This window comes from Barbus barbus (assembly GCF_936440315.1).
Source record: "Barbus barbus genome assembly, chromosome: 30".
NCBI classification, from domain to species: Eukaryota; Metazoa; Chordata; class Actinopteri; order Cypriniformes; family Cyprinidae; genus Barbus; species Barbus barbus.
Window position 1 is genome coordinate 1,243,694 of NC_136758.1, and position 13,597 is coordinate 1,257,290.

Below are 13,597 nucleotides of genomic sequence, written 5' to 3' on the forward strand. Positions count from 1 at the left end.
ATGTTTTATTTTTAAAAGGATTATGAAAACTGAAATATAAGGAGCTTTAAAAGGTTTTTAGGATTTTTACAACTCTTTTGCTTTAGACCATCCACACACATGATATCTTCAAATAAAATGTTAAGGTTGCCACTGCATCTGTGATTGATTTATAGTTGATTTATAGTTATTTTCAAAGCTTTCAAGGTACTCTAATTATAAAAGAACTTCATTGTTATTTATTTAATACTTTTATTTAAAAACTAACCAAAATTAAAAATACATTTTTATCATCTCTGCAAGACTTGGTGTTGTTCCAAACAAAAGGAAATATATCAGTATCGGCAAAAATGAGTTGAAAAATATCGGATAGTGGCACAATTCCAATATTATGCATCCCTCCTCCAGACCGCTTGCCTGAGGCGCTGGATTACAGATAATAATGCTGTAAATAACCGATCGCTTCACAAAACCTCAATATATCGTCAGGAGCCACGGGATTCATTTTGTGTTGCCTGATGTGCTTTTTGACTCTCAAAGTGCTGTAGCCATTGACTCCTGTGTCTGTCTGTCAGCTGCTGAGATGAGACGCCTGATGCCGCTCGCATCACTTCCTGTTGCTGAGGGGAAATGAGCAGAACGGCTTCAGGAGAGAGATTTCAGAGTCCCACATGTGTGTGTGAAGCCAGACAGCAGCATTTCCCCTTATTTTCACACAAGAGTGCTGTCAAACATAAAGGGCTTGTTGTTTTGGGCTGGAGAAGGTTAGACTGGGAATTACAGGGAATTTAGTTGTTCTGAGGCAGCAGAACTCAGTCATTGATCCTGACTATATAGTGCACTAAACAACACGCATCTTAAAGCGCTCATATTATGAGGAATCACAGTGTGAACATTCAGCAACATCAGTCTCTTCATAGACTTTTAAATTCCACTGCAAACACATAAAACTCCGTCATCTTTTACTAAATCTGTGAGAAATGTTTTAGTCCATACAATGGAAATCGGTGCTCACTAAAACTGATTTATTATTAGTGTTATTGAAAATGTCTTCCACTGAAGGTCATATAGGACCCTATGAAATCAGTTTTATTTATCAATTTTTTCTTATTTTTTTTTTTTCTGTATTTATTTTTTCCATTTGAATTTTTCTGAATTCCTGAATTCAAACAACCAAAAAGCATGTGTCGTTGAAATCATGAAAATATATATTTTAACAACAATATAGTGAAAGTTTAACAAAAATAAATTTTTTAGGGATCTATTAATCCCCCCCCCCCCCCCCCCCCCCCCAAATTCCTTTTTAATGGTTAAAATAATTTTAATAATCAAAAAGCATGTCTAATCAATTGAATTAATACAACTATAACAACTTAATAATTTATACAGAAAATAAAATTTTTAAAGAAATTCTGTATTGTCAGTTGTAATTATTCTGAATTTATGATTTAATACAAATGTATTATTAAAACGGTAATCAAACAACAACATAAAACATTAACAATTTAATTACATTTAACATTTATTTAATTAAATAAAAATAAAAATTTAATCAAATAAAAAATTCTTTTTATTTTTTTGGAAAAGTACTGCGCAACAGAGGTTTACAATTAAAATATGGAAGAACAATTGTATGATAGTCCTTAAAGTATGAGTAGTAGTAGTAATATAATAATAATAATTATTATTATTATTACTACTTTGAGAAGTAGATTCTACTGTACAATAGTAATATGTTTCTGTGGCAGTTTCTTCAATGAAACTTTTAGTTTGATTTTTAATCAGCTGAACAACTACTTAAACTCAAATGGATACCTGGACAATTTTCAATCTGGTTTCCGAGCACATCACAGCACAGAGACAGCACTCATTAAGATAATAAATGATATTCGCGTCAATTCTGATTCTGGCAAAATATCAGTGCTGGTACTACTAGATCTTAGTGCTGCGTTTGACACTGTCGATCATAACATACTTTTAGAGAGACTGGAAAACTGGGTCGGGCTTTCTGGGATGGCACTCAAATGGTTCAGATCATACTTAGAAGGGAGAGGTTATTATGTGAGTATAGGAGAGCATAAGTCTAAGTGGACGGCCATGACATGTGGAGTCCCACAAGGCTCAATTCTTGCACCGCTCTTGTTTAACCTGTATATGCTCCCACTAAGTCAGATAATGAGGAAGAACCAAATTGCCTATCACAGCTATGCTGATGATACCCAGATTTACCTAGCCTTATCTCCAAATGACTACAGCCCCATTGACTCCCTCTGCCAATGCATTGATGAAATTAACAGTTGGATGTGCCAGAACTTTCTTCAGTTAAACAAGGAGAAAACTGAAATCATTGCATTTGGAAACAAAGATTAAGTTCTCAAGGTGAATGCATACCTTGACTCTAGGGGTCAAACAACTAAAAATCAAGTCAGAAATCTTGGGGTGATTCTGGAGACAGACCTTAGTTTCAGTAGTCATGTCAAAGCAGTAACTAAATCAGCATACTATCATCTCAAAAACATTGCAAGAATTAGATGTTTTGTCTCCAATCAAGACTTGGAGAAACTTGTTCATGCCTTTATCAGCAGCAGGGTGGATTACTGTAATGGTCTCCTCACCGGCCTTCCCAAGAAGACCATTAGACAGCTGCAGCTCATCCAGAACACTGCTGCCAGGATTCTGACTAGAACCAGAACATCTGAGCATATCACACCAGTCCTCAGGTCCTTACACTGGCTTCCAGTTACATTTAGGATTGATTTTAAAGTACTTTTACTTGTTTATAAGTCACTCAATGGCCCAGGACCTAAATATATTGCTGATATGCTCACTGAATATAAACCTAACAGACCACTCAGATCATTAGGATCGAGTCAGTTAGAAACACCAAGGGTTCACACAAAACAAGGGGAGTCTGCTTTTAGCTATTATGCGGCCCGCAGCTGGAACCAGCTTCCAGAAGAGATCAGATGTGCTAAAACATTAGCCACATTTAAATCAAGACTCAAAACTCATCTGTTTAACTGTGCATTTGTTGAATGAGCACTGTGCTATATGTCCGAACTGACTGCAATGAATTTGATGTATAATCATTTTCTATTCTTAACTGTTTTAAATTAATTTTAAAGTTTAAACTGAAGGCTAAAGTAAGTGCTGTGATGGTAAAGAGAATGTGGGCAAAGAAAGACAAGTGTTGGTTAATCAGTTTAAAGTAGGACCTCTGAGTTGTATTTGTTTGGTTTCTGGTTAGGGACTGTCTGTAAGCGGAGGGAGTGCGGGAGGGGAGAGCGATGGACTCACTCAGACGTGAGTGAGGGACACCAGCAGAAGAAAACTGCTGTCATAATTTAGGTACATCTGTAAGTGTAAAGGTGTACGAGTGCACATCTATAGACTGAGGGACTAAATGCATTCTCTAAGGCACTAAGAGCCCTAGAGGCAATTATAATTAGTGCATTTGAAGGTATACATACCCCGGACCTCAGAGAATGTGAGATGCTAGAAGGGAGGTTCTAGTCATGAATCGCTCTACCGTCTCTAAACTCCTACCATTACAGACAGGGCCACGCTCTGAGTTTCAGCGAATAGCTCAGATATGATGGTCAAAGTAAGTAGGGGGTGAAGTAGTGGAATAGTTTGGTGTTTTGGAAGGGTTTTTTCAGAGTTGAAAAAAGCTTGAGAATATTTGTTTTTATTATTATTAATATTATTCAATTTTTTAAAATTCCTTATTTTTATTGTTGTGATTATTACTATTTTTTAATGACTATTTTACTTCCTTTTATTGTAAAACACTTTGAATTACCACTGTGTATGAAATGTAAACCTTTTGATATCAGTGAGGCTTGTTGATGTAATTTTTGCTCAAACAAGGTTTCACACTAGTCTTGTGTTAACACACGTATTTGTTGTGCTTATGCTTTTGCATCAGCGTTTTTGTCCTTTTCCATTGTTAATGTGATTTTTATTGTCGTATTATCAACGTTATTAGACATATAGCATCGATGCATCTGGTAAAGCTTTAAGCTTCTCAAGTGTTTTCTTTTTACAAACATCACAGCCCGTTTCCAGCATCAGATCATAGAGAATGATGATAAAAAAAGATACATCTTCATTTTGATGATGACAAAATTAGCAAATAGAAAGTTTCTTTGTCTGGCCGAATGATTTCAGGATATCAGAAAGTTATTTTTCTTGTGTTTTGTTGTAAAAGAGTGCATGTCAGAAGACTGCGGTTTGATTTGGGTGTCAGGAATGGTGTGATAATGAGCTGTTAAATCTCTCGTAGTGCGGCGAGAGTGCTTTAGCATCAGAAGTGTGTTCTGTTTGGGAAGTGTGATGTTTTAAAAGATTCATCCAGCACTTTGACTTAATTAGATGTTATCTTTTGAGCAAATGACAATTGAACATAAAGGAGTGTGTGTGTGTGTGTGATGGTGCAATAGTGCCATCTATAGCTGTACCTGCATGCAGCACATGTGAAGTTTCTCCTCTTCAGACACCAGGAGAATGTTGTTTTCTTCAGTATTATTGTCAGTAGAAAGGCTGTGTGTATGTATTGTGAGGATGTGCTGTAATTGTCTCTGGCTTTCTTGTGTGTACACTGCAAAGATCGCTTATCTTACTAGTTCAAATATCAAAAATTCTTAAATTGTATAAGATGAATTTAATAGATAAGCAAAATGACATAAGATATTTAGTCTTGTTCCGAGGGGGGAAAACTAAATGAAGTGCATTTTGCTTAAAACAAGTCAAATTGGGTCATTGTTTTACTGAAATTTCTTAGAGTCTGTGTTCAGTCTAAATGTAGCTTTTTAATTCAAATATAATTTTTCCTAAGATGCTTTCTGTCTCTCTCTCTAAGATGTTTTTGTTTATCGATATTTCATAGGAGTGTAGTAATGCATCATCTCTCAATATATTTCAGCACAAGATCATAACAATATGTATTGTGCATAGTGACATTATCATTTAAAGGTCACCCAAAAATGAAAGTTTAGTTTGAATTTAGCTTCAAATACGGTGAACCCAGAAGGACACATAATTGAGCTTTGATGTTTAGTAATTATAATTAATAAGTGCAAAATAAAATACATTATAAAATTAAACCTTTTAAATGTATGGGGAGTATTTAGCACTAATCTATATATATATATATATATATATATTATTTAGCAATAACCCAGAAACATTTGAGATGTAATCGATTAGCACAAATCTTGTTTTATAGCACATCTCTGTATAATGGACCCTCAATATTTGTGATATGGCTGCTTTTAAGCTGAGGAGGGAAAATATAATTTCTAAAAGCTCAGCCTTTTCAAATGAAAATAAAAAAATAACACTGAAATTCTCATGAAATTTACTTTCAAACATGGCAGTGTTTATTAATGGCCTAAATGTATGAAATTTAATCAACTTTTTTTGCATACTGACTATTTCTTTCTTTTTTAATTTTTTTATAAATCCTTTAGTTTAGTTTGGTTACAGTGATCAGCAGATATAATTGTGAGGGGTTTTGAGAATAATAGAACAGATGAAATCTTCACACATCAGAAACACAGCTTGTGTGCCTGCAGTCCTTTCAAGATCTGTGAAGAAAACAGTGAAGTTTAATGGCAGACAGCAGAAGACAAATATCGACGGCTGTGTTTGCAGCTCTGCTGTGAGACGGTGTGAAATATAATGATCTGCGAGCAACAAAACATCGCTCTCTTCTCTTCTGCCTGTACTGTATGTGCACTATTCGTTACAGCAGGACTTCAGACAGTAGTTTCACAAAACAATAATTACAGTCTTCTAATCTTAGTTGATTCATCTAAATATAATTATATATACGTGCCAAAAATACTCTTCTTTCTCTTACTACTATATAGTTTTTTCATTTTTATATTTTCCATTTTCATTGCAATTTTAAAGTTATAGTGCTTCTCTTGTGTATTTTTGTTATTTGTTGTTATAAGTTAAATATCTACATAGTTTTTGTTCTACATTTCCTTTTGGTCTAGCTTGTCTTCTAATATAGCTTTCTAATAAACGTTTGTGAGTTATAAACTTGTAATTCTGAGTTTACACTTAACATTTTTTTTCTGCCATAGAATAAAAAAAATCTCTCAATTCTCTTTTTTAATCGCAGTTGTGAGTTCATATTTCACATTTAATAAATTGCAATTCTGAAAAAGTACACTTGCACTTATTTTTTTCGCCAGTTTACATCTCACAATTTTATTTTATTTTTTAGAGTCTATTCCTTGCATTTCTGATTTTTTTTCTTATTGTAGTGGAATTAAGTTTCCTTTATTATGTTAAATGTTTCATGTTGAAATTAACATTAACTATAATAATGAAAGCTTAACTGATGTTGATACTGTAAAGCATTACGTTCTACAAGCATTAAGCATATATTATATTATAATATAATATATTATATGGTCTGTCCTGCTTTAAATACAAGTAGACATCATTTTTATTCAGGATCTTCACTTAAGAACTGGTTTAGTAAGAATTTACTAGAAAGAGGTTTAGAATTTTTTTGTCATATGTGACCCTGGAGCACAAAGGGGTCAATGAGGGTAAATGTTTTTAAATAATCTTTCCATTGATGTATGGTTTGTTATGATAGGACAATATTTGTCTGAGATACAACTATTAGAAAATCTGGAATCTGAGGGAGCAAAAAAATCTAAATATTGAGAAAATCTCCTTTAAAGTTGTTCAAATGAAGTTCTTAGCAATGCATATTATAAGTTTTGATATATTTACGGTAGGAAATTTACTAAATATCTTCATGGAACATGATCTTAATATCCTAATGATTTTTGTCATAAAAGAGAAATGTATAATTTTGATCCATACAATGTATTGTTGTCTATTGCTACAGATATACCTGTGTTACTGATGACTGCTTTTGTGCTGCAGGGACACATATGTGAATGTAAAATATGTTAACTGCTTAACTGCTGTGTTTTTCTATTTGTTTGGCTTTATTTTCCTGTAACTATTATACTACTGCTGTGAATAATTATTGAATTAAGAGTTTGAGACTGGAAGTGTGCATGAATAGTCATTGTGTTTGTGCAGGATGGTTATTTCCTCCTGTCCTGAGATCCACCGAGCGCTCGATCACCTTCAGATGTTCAAACGCTTGCTTCCGCCGGCGCGTGTAAGAAACACACACCAATCAGAGGCGGAGCTAAGCTGCTCTTTAAGGATCCCCGCGGGCCCGTGCTCCAGTATCGACAGCAGCAGACGAGCGTCCCGCGAGAGCGGGGTCCGACAGGCCCTCCAAACACACCTTTGTTTTCTCTCCTCCGCTCCAACTTTTATCCAGCAGCTTCAGAAGGCCGTGTCCGGCGAGCCGTGGGCGTCCATATGGATTTCTCCCGCCGTGAGGAACGGGGCAAAAATCAAACCGTCTCTGATTACTTCCACATTACTGCTGCAAAAGAACATGAAAAGAAATGGACACCTTTAAACCTGCTTAATACATAAATGATGACCTCTCGGGTCACTCCCAGGATGGTGGCGATCGATAGCGCAGCTAATAGAAGAGTGCTTTACCTGAGCGGGTTTGCAGCTGGAGAACGTCCTCATTAAATAACTCCAGCTCAGGCCACTGCCGCCACATTTATTTGATTACTGTCGACATGACATTTATATCACAGTGTCCTGCTGCAGGCTTCAAGAGTCAGCCTCGATCCGTTCTGAATCAAACATCTGTTCTGCTTTTAATATTTCCCTATTGAAAAATAAATATACTCAAATGTATTTGAAAGACATTTATTTCATGCTAAGTGTGTTACAAATACATGTGCATATTTATGTACTTTTGATATACTAAACTGGTATACTTAAAGTCTGCTGAATTGGAACAGCTAATTTTGTTCTTGATACACTTTAATTGTGCTGAAGTTGTGCTAAAGTCCAACTAAAGATATACTGAAGTATATTTGATTGTGCTAAAGTGGAACTGCTGCAAGTATACTTCAGGTACACTTTAAATATCTTACATTTAAATACAAGATCATACAACCCTCATCAATATTGAAATGTGCATTGTGCACAAGTAGTACTCCAAATAAAGTTATAAAGGTATAATTTTTATATCAGTAAGTCTCCAGCAATATGTCAGCAAATATGTTAATAGATTTGAACTATACTTAGTATGAAATAAATGTATTTTAAATATATTACATAGGGTTTAAAGCTAAATAAAAAAAAATAAAAAAATTTACTGAGCCTGATGTCGTTACTAAAATATACAGTCGGGAAAAAAATGATTTGATCCCCTGCTGATTTAGTACGTTTGCCCGCTGATAAAGACATGATCAGTCTATAATTGTAATGGTAGGTTTATTTGAACAGCGAGAGACAGAATAACAACAAATAAATCCAGAAAAATTAATTTAAAAAAAAGATATAAATTGATTTGCATTTTAATGAGTGAAATAAGTATTTGACCCCTTCACAAAACTTGATTAGTACTTGGTGGTAAATCCCTTGTTGGCAATCTCAGAGGTCAGAGGTGTCTTGTAGTTGGCCAGCAGGTTTGCACACATCTCAGGAGGGATTTGTCCCGCTCCTCTTTGCAGATCCTCTCCAAGTCATTAAGGTTTTGAGGCTCCCTCCACAGATTTTCTATGGGATGAAGGTCTGGAGACTGGCTAGGTCACTCCAGGACCTTAATGTGCTTCTTCTTGAGCCACTCCTTTGTTGCCTTGGCCGTGTGTTTTGGGTCATTGTCATGCTGTAATACCCATCCACGACCCAGTTTCAGTGCCCTCGCTGGCTTCAATGCTCCGGCCCTGACGGTACATGGCCCCGTCCATCGTCCCTTTGATGCGGTGCAGTTGTCCTGTCCCCTTAGCAGAAAAACACCCCCAAAGCATCATGTGTCCACCTCCATGTTTGACGGTGGGGAGGGTGTTCTTGGGGTCAGGCAGCATTCCTCCTCCTCCAAACACGGAGAGTTGAGTTGATGCCAAAGAGCTGGATTTTGGTCTCATCTGACCACAACACTTTCACCCAGTTCTCCTCTGAATCATTGGCAAGCTTCAGACGGGCTGTACATGTGCTTTCTTGAGCAGGCGCTGCAGGATTTCAGTCCTTCACCGTGTAGTGTGTTACCAATTGTTTTCTTGGTGACTATGGTCCCTGCTGTCTTGAGATCATTGACAAGATCCTCCCGTGTAGTTCTGGGCTGATTCCTCACGTTCTCATGATCATTGAAACTCTACGAGCTGAGATCTTGCATGGAGCACCAGTCCGAGGGAGATTGACAGTTATTTATCCCGTTTGCAAATAATCGCAGCAGCTGTTGTCTCCTTCTCACCAAGCTGCTTGTAGCCCATTCCAGCCTTGTGTAGGTCTACAATCTTGCCCCTGTCATCCTTGGACCGCTCTTTGGTTTTGGTCGTGGTGGAGAGTTTAGAATCTGATTGATTGATTGCTTCTGTGGACAGGTGTCTTTTATTCAGGTAACAAGCTCCCTTTAAGAGAGCGCTCCTAATCTCAGCTCCTTACCTGTAGAAAAGACACCTGGGAGCCAGAAATCTTGCTCACTGATAGCAGATCAAATACTTATGTCTCATTAAAATGCAAATCAATTTATATATTTTTTTAAATTAATTTTTCTGGATTTATTTGTTGTTATTCTGTCTCTCACTGTTCAAATAAACCTACCATTACAATTATAAACTGATCATTTATTTGTCAGCGGGCAAACTAACTAAATCAGCAGGGGATCAAATAATTTCCCCCCGAATGTACCATTGAAGTGTCATTAATATTTTAAATTAGTATTTATTTTTATATTTTTCATTCTCATTGAAATATTGCAGTTATAGTAATTATAGTGTTTTTAGTTATTTATGTTATTTGTTTTTGTAAATATATCTATATAGTTTTTATGAATTATAGTTTTTAAGTTATTTTAGTATTTCGACATAACTAAAACTGAGAAATGTTGCCTTTCAAATGATAAATATAAAATGTTTAAGTTTTAATTTATTAATGTTTATTTTATTTTTATGGTTTTATTTTTAGTTGAATAGTTCCAAACCCGTATGTTGTCATTTTCCCAGATTCATCGTTCGGCTCTTTTATGTCTGTATGGTTCATAGTGACCGTGAATGTCATGCTCCAAATAAAACAACCCGTCATATAATTCTGTGTGTGAGGAACAGAAGCGCTGATTATTCCCTGATAATCTGAAGCCCTCAGGTCTTATTGTTCATTCTTCAGACTCAGATTCTCCTGTTCAGTTATAATGTCTGTGAGATCCAGTTCAGGGTGATGAACACGAACGGAAATCAGATTACACCGTTTTACATGTAGTCATGGTGCAGCAACCACTGAATTCTGGCTGATATCTCTTTGCCTATATTTGTGGCATTGATGGGATTCCATCACTTCATCATGCTGTGATCTTTGGATTCTTTTTTTAGCACAGAAATCAGAGATTGGGTAAAGCCAGATTCATAATTGTTGTTTGATTTTCTCAACATATTACACTTGACAGTTTTTCCAGAGAGGATTTTGGATTTACTTTTTTATCACTTCTTCAATCAACACTTTCAACAGACAGAAAACAAACACATTTTCACCTTGCTTTTAGGAATAAAATAAGGTGTTTCATTTTGTTTTTAATTGAAATCTACAGACACAAATAGATAAACCGCAATAAAATAGACACTTACATTTCAATTAATTATTAACTGAATTGTTAATCAGATCAAATTGTTGAGTCAAATTATTCAGAATTTGCTCTTTTTTTTTTATTGAATCAAAACCCAGTGAATTGAATTGATTCGTCCATGATGCACAGGCCTAATTGTTAATGAACAGTGACTTAATGTCATTCTCTTCTTGTGATTTCAGAAGAGGCTTGTATGTAATGCACAGGTCAGTTGAGTGTGCAGCGTGAAGATTCATCAGAAGTTCTTCTGTGTTTGTGGAACAAAATAACGGCACACAGGGTTTGATTTCATATTTACACGGCGTGAGGTTGCTGTTTGTTTGCCTCATGAGAACAGACCCAGATCATGTCAGATGTGTGTGTGTAAAGGCAGGACGAACACACACACAGTCCCAGTGCCAGATAAAGAGTGTAGCCTAAAGCTCTTGTAATTTGTTTGTATTTTCTGCCTAATGTAGTTTGCTCAATCTTGTTTAGTGCTGATGGAAAGCGATAGGCCTTATCTGGGTTTGCCAAAGGCATGAGTGTCTGACAGAGCTTGAGCGGCGTTCCAGCACTGTGTTCATGTCTGAAGTTTGACCTGAGCTGCACACATGGCTCGGAGGTCCTCCAGATTCAGTGTTTGAGAGGATAATGTGGACATACAGGAGAGATATATACTGGCAATGTACCGATATAGCAGCCAATAATCGGTATTGGCTGATAAAAGCACTTTCTGACATCAGCCGATGATCAGGGACGATTATATCCATCAAAAGTGGGCAGAAAATACTGCAGCTCATACTGTATGTAAAGAAAATGTCTCTTGTGTAGAATTTAGGGCACTTGAAGTTAACACAGTACGCAGTAACATAATTTTGCTTAAAGGGGTCATATGAAGTTGCTAAAAAGAACATTATTTTGTGTATTTGGTGTAATGCAATGTGTTTATGCGGTTTAAGGTTAAAAAAACACATTATTTTCCTCATACTGTACATTATTGTTGCTCCTCTAATGCTCCGCCTTTCTGAAACGCAACGGTTTTTACAAAGCTCATCGTTCTGAGAAGCGAGGCGTGCTCTGATTGGCCGAATACCTCAAGCGTGAGACGGAAATGTTACGCCCCTTACCGTATTATGATGCCGTGTCCCGGTGCGACGAGACTAAAACAATAAAACCCATTACAAACGAGGCATTTGTGTTGCATCCAGTGAGGACATAATTACTGATTATAATGACTTATACTGTCTTTTTACGCGTCGTGTTGCATCGCGCCTCATAAACATCACCATGTCTGCATTTGTGATCGGAGAAACGACAAACAACACTCGCTACTCTACACTGCTCAAAACTCGCGTTTGAATCGTCAGTGGCAAATTCTTTAAATAAGAAAACATACTTACAGGCTGAGAGTCAGAAGCACCAGACTGTCCTTGTGACGTTGGAATTGCTCTCTTTATAGAAACAGCCTTTGTGCACAGCTGGCAGCTTTTATAAAGAATATCTCTTTGGTTTTGAGACTTTAGTCTTTGCAACTTCAGGGATCTTATCTATACACAAACAGCTTGTAACACTCCAAAGAGAAAGCAAAACTTGAAATCGCATCATATGACCTCCTTAACAGCGCCATTAACGGTTCTGTTTGACCCAGTGAATCACCCATCCTCCTAAGACCCTGCGTCCTCATGTATGAGGACATTATATTTTAGTGAATTTCTCTGAGACGTTGCAAACAAACATTTTAAGTCTGGATGTCCTGTAAAGAATACATTCAGGGCTTTTCAGAGATACCAAATGACTGGATGTTTCACCATGACCACTCCCTCTCCTTGGTCTTCAAAAATGGCTGACATTAATGTAGTGATCAAATGTAACACTCCTTTGGAAATATGATAATATTTTGTAATTATCATTTAAATCTGACTAATTTTTCAACTGTTTGTCATGAATCAACATCTCAGAAAAATGTTATGGGTTTTTAAATCCAAAAATGACTTTCTGTTACGAAACAGGATGTTGATTTCATTCATGTCCTCAGTTGAGGACACCGGGACTAAAAGCATGTTTATTACACATTTTGGAAGTCACAACAAATGAATAGGGAAAGAAAATATATTTCAATATTACTATGAAAAAATCTAGTCAATTATTACTCCCATTATTACACTTCTTTTTTCATTACACGTTGCCCCAAAAACACATTAATATGCAAATTAGATAGTTTATAGATACATTGTATATAATGGGAAAACCTGTTTATGGCCATTTTACACACATTTTGCATAAAGAAAAATGGTATATCAAATCATTCTATTGTAACGGTTATGAATCATCTTTGGTATATAAAAATCCTGAAACCTAAAAATGTATTGGTGATTTAAAAAAAAATATCAATTGTTTATGCCTATGTATGTTCATTCATGTCTTTTTATTTATATTTTAAAATTGAGTCCCAGTGTCCTCTACCGAGGACATAGCATAACATATGAATGAAATATAATTTTCAAAAACAATTATTTGAAAAAATATTTCTAATGCTCTAAACAATGTAATGACATGAGAAAATAGTAATGTTTCCCTAAAAACATGTTCTGAGTCTTAAGAGGCTGTAGTTCAAGCCAGGGTTGCCAGATCTGCGGTTTCCCTTCACCAAACATTGTTTATAGTGCCGCTCATCCAATAATCACAAAAAGCTTTGTGATAAGAAACAAAGTCTCAGCTCTCACATCTGTCCATTTTATCACAAATTTCAGACAATAAATGCTGTTTTGACGCTCTTGAATGTGGTGTGACAGATTGCTGTAGCGCGAGTCTCTTCCACTTTACTATTAGTTATAACACAAAATAAACGAGTGAATTTCAGAAAGTGAAAAAAAAACTTACCGAAATGTGTCATGTCTCATGTAATCACCAGTGTGGGAATGTAATAGGTTACAGATTGCAAGT

The 13,597-nt window shown here is 35.9% G+C and overlaps 1 protein-coding gene across 2 annotated transcripts in view; it reads left to right on the top strand.

Moving 5' to 3' along the window:
- Positions 1-13,597, top strand: part of LOC306850079 (uncharacterized protein) — a 115,216-nt gene that overhangs the window by 1,804 nt on the left and 99,815 nt on the right. The window lies entirely within an intron of this gene.